This window comes from Bos mutus, chromosome 11 (assembly GCF_027580195.1).
Source record: "Bos mutus isolate GX-2022 chromosome 11, NWIPB_WYAK_1.1, whole genome shotgun sequence".
Taxonomy (NCBI): Eukaryota; Metazoa; Chordata; class Mammalia; order Artiodactyla; family Bovidae; genus Bos; species Bos mutus.
The window spans coordinates 105,043,486-105,057,394 of NC_091627.1; the positions used below are offsets into that span (position 1 = coordinate 105,043,486).

At 39.4% G+C, this 13,909-nt stretch overlaps 1 protein-coding gene across 3 annotated transcripts in view; it reads left to right on the forward strand.

Annotated features, from left to right (window-relative positions):
• Window positions 1-13,909, forward strand: part of ACOXL (acyl-CoA oxidase like) — a 329,296-nt gene that overhangs the window by 176,953 nt on the left and 138,434 nt on the right. The gene's annotated exons all lie outside the window — the stretch shown is intronic.

Below are 13,909 nucleotides of genomic sequence, written 5' to 3' on the forward strand. Positions count from 1 at the left end.
AAAAGAAATGAGGACAATCTCAGAGACCTCCAGAACAATATTAAAGGCTACAACATTCGAATCATAGGAGTCCTGGAAGAAGACAAAAAGAAAGACCATGAGAAAATACTTGAGGAGATAATAGTTGAAAACTTTCCTAAAATGGGGAAGGAAATAATCACCCAAGTCCAAGAAACCCAGAGAGTCCCAAACAGGATAAACCCAAGGCGAAACACCCCAAGACACATATTAATCAAATTAACAAAGATCAAACACAAAGAACAAATATTAAAAGCAGCAAGGGAAAAACAACAAATAACACACAAAGGAATTCCCATAAGGATAACAGCTGATCTTTCAATAGAAACTCTTCAGGCCAGGAGGGAATGGCAAGACATACTTAAAATGATGAAAGAAAATAACCTACAGCCCAGATTACTGTACCCAGCAAGGATCTCATTCAAATATGAAGGAGAAATCAAAAGCTTTACAGACAAGCAAAAGCTGAGAAAATTCAGCACCACCAAACCAGCTCTCCAACAAATACTAAAGGATATTCTCTAGATAGGAAACACAAAAAGGGTGTATAAACTCGAACCCAAAACAATAAAGTAAATGGCAATTGGATAATACATATCAATAATTACCTTAAACATAAATGGGTTGAATGCCCCAACCAAAAGACAAAGACTGGCTGAATAGATACAAAAACAAGACCCCTATATATGTTCTCTACAAGACACCCACCTCAAAACAGGGGACACATACCGACTGAAAGTGAAGGGCTGGAAAAAGATATTCCATGCAAATAGAGACCAAAAGAAAGCAAGAGTAGCAATACTCATATCAGATAAAATAGACTTTAAAACAAAGGCTGTGAAAAGAGACAAGGTCACTACATAATGATCAAAGGATCAATCCAAGAAGATATAACAATTATAAATATATATGCACCCAACATAGGAGCACCACAATATGTAAGACAAATGCTAACAAGTATGAAAGGGGAAATTAACAATAACACAATAATAGTGGGAGACTTTAATACCCCACTCACACCTATGGATAGATCAACTAAACAGAAAATTAACAAGGAAACACAAACTTTAAACCATATAATAGACCAGTTAGACCTAATTGATATCTATAAGACATTTCACCCCAAAACAATGAATTTCACCTTTTTCTCAAGTACACACGGAACCTTCTCCAGGATAGATCACATCCTGGGCCATAAATCTAGCCTTGATAAATTCAAAAAAATTGAAATCATTCCAAGCATCTTTTCTGACCACAATGCAGTAAGATTAGATCTCAATTACAGGAGAAAAACTATTAAAAATTCCAACATATGGAGGCTGAACAACAAGCTGCTGAATAAACAACAAATCACAGAAAAAATCAAAAAAGAAATCAAAATTTGCATAGAAATGAATGAAAATGAAAACACAACAACCCCAAACCTGTGGGACACTGTAAAAACAGTCCTAAGGGGAAATTTCATAGCAATACAGGCATACCTCAAGAAACAAGAAAAAAGTCAAATAAATAACCTAACTCTACACCTAAAGCAACTAGAAAAGGAAGAAATGAAGAACCCCAGGGTTAGTAGAAAGAAAGAAATCTTAAAAATTAGGGCAGAAATAAATGCAAAAGAAACAAAAGAGACCATAGAAAAAATCAACAAAGCCAAAAGCTGGTTCTTTAAAAGGATAAACAAAATTGACAAACCATTAGCTAGACTCATCAAGAACCAAAGGGAGAAAAATCAAATCAATAAAATTAGAAATGAAAATGGAGAGATCACAACAGACAACACAGAAATACAAAGGATCATAAGAGACTACTATCAGCAATTGTATGCCAATAAAATGGACAATGTGGAAGAAATGGACAAATTCTTAGAAAAGTACAACTTTCAGAAACTGGACCAGGAAGAAATAGAAAATCTTAACAGACCCATCACAAACACGGAAATTGAAACTGTAATCAGAAATCTTCCAGCAAACAAAAGCCCAGGTCCAGACAGCTTCACAGCTGAATTCTACCAAAAATTTAGAGAAGAGCTAACACCTATCCTACTCAAACTCTTCCAGAAAATTGCAGAGGAAGGTAAACTTCCAAACTCATTCTATGAGGCCACCATCACCCTAATACCAAAACCTGACAAAGATGCCACAAAAAAACAAAACTACAGGCCAATATCACTGATGAACATAGATGCAAAAATTCTTAACAAAATTCTAGCAATCAGAATCCAACAACACATTAAAAAGATCATACATCATGACCAAGTGGGCTTTATCCCAGGGATGCAAGGATTCTTCAATATCCACAAATCAATCAATGTAATACACCACATTAACAAATTGAAAAATAAAAACCATATGATTCTCTCAATAGATGCAGAGAACGCCTTTGACAAAATTCAACATCCATTTATGATAAAAACTCTCCAGAAAGCAGGAATAGAAGGAACATACCTCAACATAATAAAAGCTATATATGACAAACCCACAGCAAACATTATCCTCAATGGTGAAAAATTGAAAGCATTTCCCCTAAAATCAGGAACAAGACAAGGGTACCCACTTTCACCATTACTATTCAACATAGTTTTGGAAGTTTTGGCCACAGCAATCAGAGCAGAAAAAGAAATAAAAGGAATCCAAATTGGAAAAGAAGAAGTAAAACTCTCACTGTTTGCAGATGACATGATCCTCTACATAGAAAACCCTAAAGACTCCACCAGAAAATTAGTAGAATTAATCAATGAATATAGTAAGGTTGCAGGATATAAAATCAACACACAGAAATCCCTTGCATTCCTATACACTAATAATGAGGAAGTAGAAAGAGAAATTAAGGAAACAATTCCATTCACCATTGCAACGAAAAGAATAAAATACTTAGGAATATATCTACCTAAAGAAACTAAAGACCTATATATAGAAAACTATAAAACACTGGTGAAAGAAATCAAAGAGGACACTAATAGATGGAGAGAGATACCATGTTCATGGGTCGGAAGAATCAATATAGTGAAAATGAGTATACTACCCAAAGCAATATATAGATTCAATGCAATCCCTATCAAGCTACCAATGGTATTCTTCACAGAGCTAGAACAAATAATTTCACAATTTGTATGGAAATACAAAAAACCTCGAATAGCCAAAGCAATCTTGAGAAAGAAGAATGGAACTGGAGGAATCAACCTGCCTGACTTCAGGCTCTACTACAAAGCCACAGTCATCAAGACAGTATGGTACTGGCACAAAGACAGAAATATGGAAAAATGGAACAAAATAGAAAGCCCAGAGATAAATCCACACACCTATGGACACCTTATCTTTGACAAAGGAGGCAAGAATATACAATGGAGAAAAGACAATCTCTTTAACAAGTGGTGCTGGGAAAACTGGTCAACCACTTGTAAAAGAATGAAACTAGAACACTTTCTAACACCATACACAAAAATAAACTCAAAATGGATTAAAGATCTAAACGTAAGACTAGAAACTATAAAAGTCCTAGAGGAGACCATAGGCAAAACACTCTCCGACATACATCACAGCAGGATCCTCTATGACCCACCTCCCAGAATATTGGAAATAAAAGTAAAAATAAACAAATGGGACCTAATTAAACTTAAAAGCTTCTGCACAACAAAGGAAACTATAAGCAAAGTGAAAAGACAGCCTTCAGAATGGGAGAAAATAATAGCAAATGAAGCAACTGACAAACAACTAATCTCAGAAATATACAAGCAACTCCTACAGCTGAATTCCAGAAAAATAAATGACCCAATCAAAAAATGGGCCAAAGAACTAAACAGACATTTCTCCAAAGAAGACATACAGATGGCTAACAAACACATGAAAAGATGCTCAACATCACTCATTATCAGAGAAATGCAAATTAAAACCACTATGAGGTACCATTTCACGCCAGTCAGAATGGCTGCGATCCAAAAGTCTACAAGCAATAAATGCTGGAGAGGGTGCGGAGAAAAGGGAACCCTCTTACACTGTTGGTGGGAATGCAAACTAGTACAGCCACTATGGAGAACAGTGTGGAGATTCCTTAAAAAACTGGGAATAGAACTGCCTTATGACCCAATCCCACTGCTGGGCATACACACTGAGGAAACCAGAATTGAAAGAGACACGTGTGCCCCAATGTTCATCGCAGCACTGTTTATTATAGCCAAGACATGGAAGCAACCTAGATGTCCAACAGCAGATGAATGGATAAGAAAGCCGTGGTACATATACACAATGGAGTATTACTCAGCCATTAAAAAGATACATTTGAATCAGTTCTAATGAGGTGGATGAAACTGGAGCCTATTATACAGAGTGAAGTAAGCCAGAAAGAAAAACACCAATACAGTATACTAACGCATATATATGGAATTTAGAAAGATGGTAACAATAACCCTATATATGAGACCGCAAAAGAGACACTGATGTATAAAACAGTCTTTTGGACTCTGTGGGAGAGGGAGAGGGTGGGATGATTTGGGAGAATGGCATTGAAACATGTATAATATCATATATGAAACGAGTTGCCAGTCAAGGTTCGATGCACAATACCGGATGCTTGGGGCTGGTGCACTGGGACGACCCAGAGGGATGGTATGGGGAGGGAGGAGGGAGGGGGGTTCAGGATGGGGAACACGTGTATACCTGTGGCAGATTCATGTTGATATATGGCAAAACCAATACAATATTGTAAAGTTAAAAAATAAAATAAAAAAGTAAAAAAAAAAAAATAAGAAGACTAGAGATACTCTAAAAAAAAAATAATAATTTCATGGTTGCAGTCGCTATCCACAATGATTTTAGAGCCCAGGAAAATCAAATCTGTAACTGCTCCCACTCTCGTGGAATAAGGAGGGCTTTGTAGGCCTCTTAGAGCAGCATCCTGGCCTCCTTTACTCGTTGCACAGTGGCTCTTGGTTTACCATCGTGAATTCTTTGAGCATAGGAATTGTGGATCCTTAATTTGGCATTGCCACATCTAAGAGTAGCCTGACTTTCTGCATGGGGTACTTCAACTCAACTCAATGAAATTACCTTGTGTGATTACATCACTCTTGGCCATGAGGCTGTTTGGAGCTTTTCCATTAAATATTTTGATGGTTTTTGAAGCAGAAGTTATACATTGTGAGGAAGGCATCCAGGGCTAGTTGGCCAGGGCAGTTGGTTGTTGAAGTCTCTCCTTGGAATCATCTAGTGGGGTTTGCCACAAAAATGAATATCCTAGCTTAGAGTGTCTCCGACAACTTCTTAAAAAGCTCAGTGTGTGTGACGTGCCAGGCAATAGTATTTTAGGTTTGCCTCTCCTGTTATTTATTCCAGCCCACATGGGCAGCTCAGCAGTCCAGGCTGCGTTCGAGGCCAGGAGGGACCACTTCACCATTGTGTTGCTGTCTTTTTTTTTTTTTTTAATATGGATCATTTGTTTTTTCAAGCCTTTAAAATTTTTTTCATAATATCCCTTCTATTTTGTGTTTCAGTATTTATGCTTTGAGGCATATGGGATCTTATCTCCCCAACCAGTGATTGAATCCACACCCACTGCTTTCGGAGGTGAAGTCTTAGGCACTGGACCGCCAAGGAAGTCCAGTGCTTCTGTCTTTATCCTGGATCCAGGCCTTCTTATTTTGCCCAAGACCTGTAAAGATAAAATGAAGATGATAGCTTGACACATATTCAATTGCCTGTCATATACCAGGCGCTGTCCTAAGATTTTTACATGGAGTAAACTCAATGTCTTGTGACAACTGACCAAGTTTCTGTCTTTGTTTTTAATGGATGTCTCCATAGCACCTACCTAAAACTGTGCCTGGCATAAAGTAAGATTTTATTAATATTTTTGAATAAATGAATGGATAGAATGATACTTCACAGTCTCAGAAATTCACCAAAGGGAGCATTCCTGGTGATCCAGTGGCTAAGACTCTGTTCTTCCAATGCAGGGGTCCCGGGTTCCATCTCTGGTCAGGGAACTAGATCCCACTTGCCACAACTAAAGATCCTGCATGCCACGACTAAGACCCGACACAGCCAAATAAAGAAATAAATATTTTTTTAAAAAAATTCACCATAGTGCTGTCCTTATCAAAAAATGGAGTTCCAGGGATGTTAAGCGTCTTAGAGTTCCTCCACCAAATGAAGACTATCTATAACTATAAATCAAATACTACATATAGTATATTATATAACATGTATAGTACTGTTTATGATACTGCTGAACTGTGTTTTTAATATAATCCTGAAATCTTATTGCCAAAATGTCTTGTTTACTTTTATGTAACACAGATTTTGTAAAGGAATCCTGCCCTCTTGCTGACTTAACAGTTTTAGAGATACTCAATGTGCACTTCTCATGAATTTTGCTCAATAGTGGTTTCTAACACTTCAAGTGGACGTAACCCATAAACAAATAGTTCATGTTTCTAGAGGCATTACCTGTTAAATAAACAGGTTTGGAGATGTGGAATGTTTTTGCCACAGAATCTCTATTCCCTAATTTATCTTCTGGGCCCCTCCAAGTTTCTTATATCAGACTTTCTTAAGACGTGTGCCCCTTGGACTCTTACATATCCTGAACACAGAAGGGTTTCTCAGAGCTCCTTGGCAAGTAGATGTGAGAGTCTGACAATGGATAAGTGCCATTCAGTTCAGTTCAGTTCAGTCGCTCAGTCGTGTCTGACTCTTTGCGACCCCATGAACTGGGGCACGCCAGGCTCCCTGCCGATCACCAACTCCCAGAGTTCACCCAGACTCATGTCCATTGAGTCAGTGCTGCCATCCAGCCATCTCATCCACTGTCATCCCCTTCTCCTCCTGCCCCCAATCCCTCCCAGCATCAGGGACTTTTCAAATGAGTCAGCTCTTCACATCAGGTGGCCAAGTACTGCAGTTTTAGCTTCAACATCAGTCCCTCCAATGAACACCCAGGACTGATCTCCTTTAGGATGGACTGGTTGGATCTCCTTGCAGTCCAAGGGACTCTCAAGAGTCTTCTTCAACACCACAGTTCAAAAGCATCAATTCTTCGGCAGTCAGCTTTCTTCACATTCCAACTCTCACATCCATACATGACTACTGGAAAAACCATAGTCTTGATCAGATGGACCTTTGTTGTCAAAGTAATGTCTCTGCTTTTTAATATGCTGTCTAGGTTGGTCATAGCTTTCCTTCTAAGGAGTAAGCATCTTTTAATTTCTTGGCTGCAATCACCATCTGCAGTGATTTTGGAGCCCAGAAAAATAAAGTCAGCCACTGTTTCCCCATCTATTTCCCATGAAGTGATGGGAGTGGATGCCGTGATCTTAGTTTTATGAATGTTGAGCTTTAAGCCAACATTTTCCACTCTCCTCTTTCACTTTCATCAAGAGGTTCTTTAGTTTTTCTTCACTTTCTGCCATAAGGGAATCACCATCTTGGCTGCAATCACCATCTGCATATCTGAGGTTATTGATATTTCTCCTGGCAATCTTGATTCCAGCTTGTGCTTCTTCTAGCTCAGCATTTCTCATGATGTACTCTGCATATAAGTTAAATAAGCAGGGTGACAATATACAGCCTTGACATACTCCTTTTCCGATTTGGAACCAGTCTGTTGTTCCATGTCCAGTTCTAACTGCTGCTTCCTGACCTGCATGCAGGTTTCTCAAGAGGCAGGTCAGGTGGTCTGGTATTCCCATCTCTTTCAGAATTTTCCAGTTTATTGTGATCCACATAGTCAAAGGCTTTGGCATAATCAGTAAAGCAGAAATAGATGTTTTTCTGGAACTCTCTTGCTTTTTCCATGATCCATCGGTTGTTGGCAATCTGATCTCTGGTTCCTCTGCCTTTTCTAAAACCAGCTTGAACATCTGGGAGTTCATGGTTCACATATTGCTGAAGCCTGGCTTGGAGAATTTTGACCATTAATTTACTAGTTTGTGAGATGAGTGCAATTATGATGTAGTTTGAGCATTCTTTGGCATTGCCTTTCTTTGGGATTGGAATGAAAACTGACATTTTCCAGTCCTGTGGCCACTGCTGAGTTTTCCAAATTTGCTGGCATATTGAGTGCGGCATTTTCATAGCATCATCTTTCAGGATTTGAAATAGCTCAACGGGAATTCCATCACATCCACTAGCTTTGTTCATAGTGATGCTTCCTAAGGCCCACTTGACTTCACATTCCAGGATGTCTGGCTCTAGGTGAGTGATCACACCATTGTGATTATCTGGGACGTGAAAATCCTTTTTGTACAGTTCTGTGTATTCTTGCCACCTCTTGTTAATATCTTCTGCTTCTGTTAGGCCCATACCATTTCTGTGCTTTATAGAGCCCATCTTTGCATGAAATGTTCCCTTGGTATCTCTAATTTTCTTGAAGAGATCTCTAGCCTTTCCCATTCTGTTGTTTTCCTCTATTTTTTTTCATTGATCAGTAAGGAAGGCTTTCTTATCTCTCCTTGCTATTCTTTGGAACTCTGCATTCAGAATCTTTTATCTTTCCTTTTCTCCTTTGCTTTTCTCTTCTTTTCTTTTCACAGCTATTTGTAAGGCCTCCTCAGACAGCCACTTTGGTTTTTTGCATTTCTTTTCCATGGGGATGGTCCTGATCTCTGTCTCCTGTACAATGTCATGAATCTCCATCCATAGTTCATCAGGCACTCTATCAGATCTAGTCCCTTAAATCTGTTCCTCACTTCCACTGTATAATCATAAGGGATTTGATTTAGGTCATATCTGAATGGTCTATTGGTTTTCCACACTGTCTTCAATTCAAGTCTGAATTTGGCAATAAGGAGTTCATGATCTGAGCCACAGTCAGCTCCTGATCTTGTTTTTGCTGACTGTATAGAACTTCTCCATCTTTGGCTGCAAAGAATATAATCAGTCTGATTTCGGTGTTGACCATCTGGTGATGTACATGTGTAGAGTCTTCTCTTGTGTTGTTGGAAGAGGGTGTTTGCTATGACCAGTGTGTTCTCTTGGCAAAACTCTATGAGCCTTTGCCCTGCTTCATTCTGTACTCCAAGGCCAAATTTGCCTGTTACTCCAGGTGTTTCTTGACTTTCTAAGTGCCACTAGGGGAACCACTGTGTCTGGCCGTTGGTCATTCGTCCTCAGTAGGGCCCATGTCCTGTCAGTGTTCATCTCATTATTTAAAATTCCTTTTCTTTTTAAAAAATTTTTATTATTCTTTTCATTTTTGTTGTTCAGTCTTTCAGTCATGTCTGATTCTTTGTGACTCCATGGACTGCAGCATGCCAGGCTTCCCTGTCCTTCACAGTCTCCCAGAGCTTGCTCAAACTCATGTCCATTGAATCAGTGATGCCATGCAACCACATCATCTTCTGTAATCCCTGTCTTCTCCTGCCTTCAATTTTCCCCAGCATCAAGGTCTTTTCCAATGAGTTGGCTCTTCACATTTATTTTCAATTTTTTAGTTGGAGGAAAATTGCTTTACATTGTTGTGTTGGTTTCTGTCATACAACAATGAGAAAGTCATAATTATACACACACACACACACACACACACACACATATGTATATCTCCTCCCTCTTGAGCCTCCTCTTCCCCCCTAAAAAAAATCTCAGGCTAGTATTGCAAAGAAATCTTACCAAATCTCTTCTAAGAGAGCCTCAGTGATTCTTCCTTTTCTTAATCAATATATTTCCCACCCATTTCCACCCTGGGGAACATCCAGGGGGGTGTGTGTGTGTGTGTGTGTGTGTATGTGTGTATTTAGGGAGGTCAGAGGGGCATCAGGTACTTTTTTTAAATGGCCAGTCCTGAGGTTCTCTGAGAGTCATTGCACTGCAGCCACAGCCCAGGGCATGGGTGACTGTACCCCAGCATAGGTTTAGAGTGCTGCCCACTCCCTCTGGGCACTGACATGCACATTGCTCATAAGGGAATGTGGTGTGCTCAGTCACTCAGTCCTTTCTGACTCTGTGACCCCTTGGAGTGTAGCCTGCCAGGCTCCTCTGTCCATGGGATTTCCTAGGCAAGAATATTGGAGTGGGTGGCCATTCCCTTTTCCAGGGAATCATCTCCACCCAGGGATCAACCCTGGACTAATGAGAATCAACTGTACAGCACAGGGAACTCTACTCAACATTCTGTGGTGACTGAAATAGGAAGGAAATCCCTCAAGAAAGGGGATATATTCATATATATAGCTGATTCACTCACAGCACTGTAACGCACACACACACAGTGTTAGTCCCTCAGTCGTGTCTGACTCTTTTGCGACTCCCCTGGACTGTAACCCACCAGGCTCCTCTGTCCATGGGATTCTCCAGGCAATAATACTGGAGTGGGTAGCCATTTCCTTCTTTAGGGGATCTTCCCAAACCAGAATCAAACCTCCATCTCCTGCATTGCTTACCACTGAGTTACCTGGGAAGCCCAATGAAAGAAGATATGGTCAGACAATAGACCATAAAAAAAAAGTTTTGTGATCATTAGTTATCAGAGCAATGCAGATTCAAAGCATGAGGATTATCATTACATATCCATTTGTTGTTGTTGTTCAGTCGCCCAATCGTGTCCGACTTTTTGCAGTCCCATGGACTGCAACATGCCCGGCTTCCATGTCCCTCACCATCTCCCAGAGTTTGCCTGAGTTCATGTTTGATGAACTCATCAAACATTCATCTTTGAGTTCATGTTTGATGAGTTCATTGGTGATGCTGTCTAGCCATCTCCTTCTCTGATGCCCTCTTCTCCTTCTGTCCTCAATCTTTCCCAGCATCAGGGACTTTTCCAATGAGTCTTTTGTTCGCATCAGATAACCAAAATACTGGAGCTTCAGCTTCAGCATCAGTCCTTCCAGTGACTGTTCAGGATTTATCTCCCTTAAGATTGACTGGTTTGATCTCCTTGCTGTCCAGGGGACTTTCAGGAGTCTTCTCCAGCACCACAGTTCAAATTCATCAATTCTATGGCTTCCAGCTCTCACAACTGTATGTGACCCCTGGGAAAACTATAGCCTTGACTATATGGACCTTTGTTGGCAGAGTAAAGTCTCTGCTTCTCAACACCCTGTCTAGGTTTGTCATCTGCTGTTAATAAAGCTGTTAATAATGCTAATGGATGCAATGAAATTCAAGAACTATTCAAATCTCTAAAGTATGATTCCATCAAGGTTTTGCATTCATTATCTCAGCATATCTGGAAGACCCAGCAGTGGCCACAAGACTGGAAAAAGATCTATCCTTGTCGTCCCAATTCCCAAGAAGGGTAGTACCAAAGAATGTGCTAACCATCAGACAATTGCACTCATCTCCCACGCTAGTAAGGTCATGCTTAAAATCTTGCATGCTAGGCTTCAGCATTATGCAAACCAAGAACTTCCAGATGTCCAAGCTGGGTTTAGAAATGGAAGAAAAACTAAAGATCAAATTACCAACAATCACTGGATTATAGAAAAAGCGAGGGAATTTCAGAAAAACATCTATCTCTGTTTCATTGACTATGCTAAAGCCTTTGACTGGATCATGACAAACTGTGGAAAGCTCTCAGAGAGATGGGAATACCAGACCATCATACCTGTCTACCAAGAAACCTGTATGTGGGTCAAGAAGCAACAGTTAGAACCCTATATGGAACAACTGACTGGTTCAAAATTGGGAAAGGTTCAAAATTGGTTCAAAACTGTCGTAACAGGGCTGTCTGCTGTCACGCTGTTTGTTTAACCTATATGCTGAGCACATCATGAGAAATGCCAGGCTGGGTGAGTTACAAGCTGGAATCAAGATAGGCGAGAGGAACATCAACGACCTCAGAGATGCATATGATAACTACTCTAATGGCAGAAAGTGAAGAGGAACTAAAGAGCCTCTTGATGAGGGTGAAGGAGGAGAGTGAAAGGGCCAGCTCAAGGCTAAATATTAAAAAATTAAGATCATGGCATCTGGCCACAGTACTGCATGGCAAATAGAAGGGGAAAAGATGGAAGTAGTGACAGATTTCCTCTTCTTGGGCTTTAAAATCATTGCAGACGGTGAATGCAGCCATGAAATCAGAAGACTCTTGCTTCTTGGCAGGAAAGTGATGACATATCCATTAGGATGACTAAAATGAAAAGGACTGCAAAGATAGCTTGTTGGCCGGAACAACTAGGATTCCCGTGCACTGCTAGCGGGGATGTAAAGTTGCACAGCCACTGTGGAAAATTGTTTGGCAGTTTCTTAAAAAGTTAAAAATACGTATTCCATATGACCCAGTCATTTCACTCCTACATGTTTACTCAAGAGAAATAAAGACATATGTCTCCTCTAAGATTCTTACATGAATTTTCTTAGCAGCTTCACTTGTTGTAGCTCCAAACTGGAAGGAATGAAAATATTTGTCAAGTGGATGCATAAATGAAATGTAATGTATGCGTTTGAATGGAATTCTGGCCAGCAATGAGAAGAAACAACTACTAATACATAGTACAATATGGGTGGACGGATGGATCTCATGACAACATGCTGATTGAGAAAAGCCAGACAGGACATGCACTGTATAACCCCATCTGCATAAAATGCAAACTAATCCATACGAACAAAGAGCTGGTCGCTGGTCGTCCAGAGATGGGAGGAGGAGGAGGAGATGGACTGCAAAAAGGGATGAGGCATTCTTTAGAAAGCATTCTGTAGGTTGATTTGGTGATATTCTCGTGGGTACATAGAGTTGTCAAAACTCTTTAAATGGTGCACTTTGAATAATTCAATCTGTTGGGAATAAATTAATCCTCAGTAACGTTGATAAAGAAAAAAAGAAACTGTTAGTTTAAAGCAAAAATAGCAATGAAGTTTGTAACATATATAGAACATATTTTTGTCTCAGCAGTGACATAATGGATGGGAGAATGAAAAGGAATTATGTACTGTATTATTACAAGGGTCCTACATTATCCTTGAAGTGGTATAACACTATTTGAGGGAAAATGTCATAAGTTAAAGTAGCATGTTTTAGGCCATAGAAAAATTGCTGAAAAAATGAGTAACAGTTTAAAATATAACACTGGAATACTAAAGATTATTCAGTTAATCAAAAGAAGACTGGAGCAGAGGGAAAAGAACATATGGGATAAACAGGGGAAAACTTGTGAGGCAGCAGTTTTAAATTGTCACGTTAATAATTACATTGAATTAAATGATTTAAACACTCCTATTTTCAGATTGTCAAGACATGATAAATTAAGACTGAACTAGATGCTTTCTACAAGAAACTCACTTAAAATTAAAGACAAATAGGTTACAAGTATGAGAATAAAAAACTTACACCTGCAAACATTAACCGTAAAAGAGCTGGCATGGATTTACTAATATTGGATAAAGTAGACCTCAGAAAAAGGAACATTACCAGAGGTAAAGAAGCTCACTTCATGATGACTAAGGAGTCTACTCATCAAGAAGATGTAACAGTCTAAATGTGTATGGATTCCACAAAATGGCATCAAAATAGAGGAAGCAAAAGTGGACAGCACTGAAAGGGGAAATGAGCAAATCCTCACGTATAGTTGCAGACGTCAGCCCTTCTCTCTGGGTAACTGATGAAACAGACAGAAGACCAGCGATGCTGTAAATCATATGAAGAGCGTTACTGACAGACTCAGTGGCATCTGTCAATCACTCTGCTGGGCACGAGCAGAATACCCACTCAGGGTGCATAGACCATGCATCAAGACAGACCATGTAGATTTAGAATGACTGATACGACACAAAGTATGTTCTCTGGTTAGAATGAAATTAAGCTAACATTAGTAACAGAAAAATATCTGGAATAATCCTTACATACAAGGAAACCAAATAACACACATCATGCATAGGTCAAAGTAGAAATCACAGGGAAATTAGAAAATATTTTGAATGGACATGAAACAGAGCATGTCAAAATGTGTGGTATGCAACTAAGATAG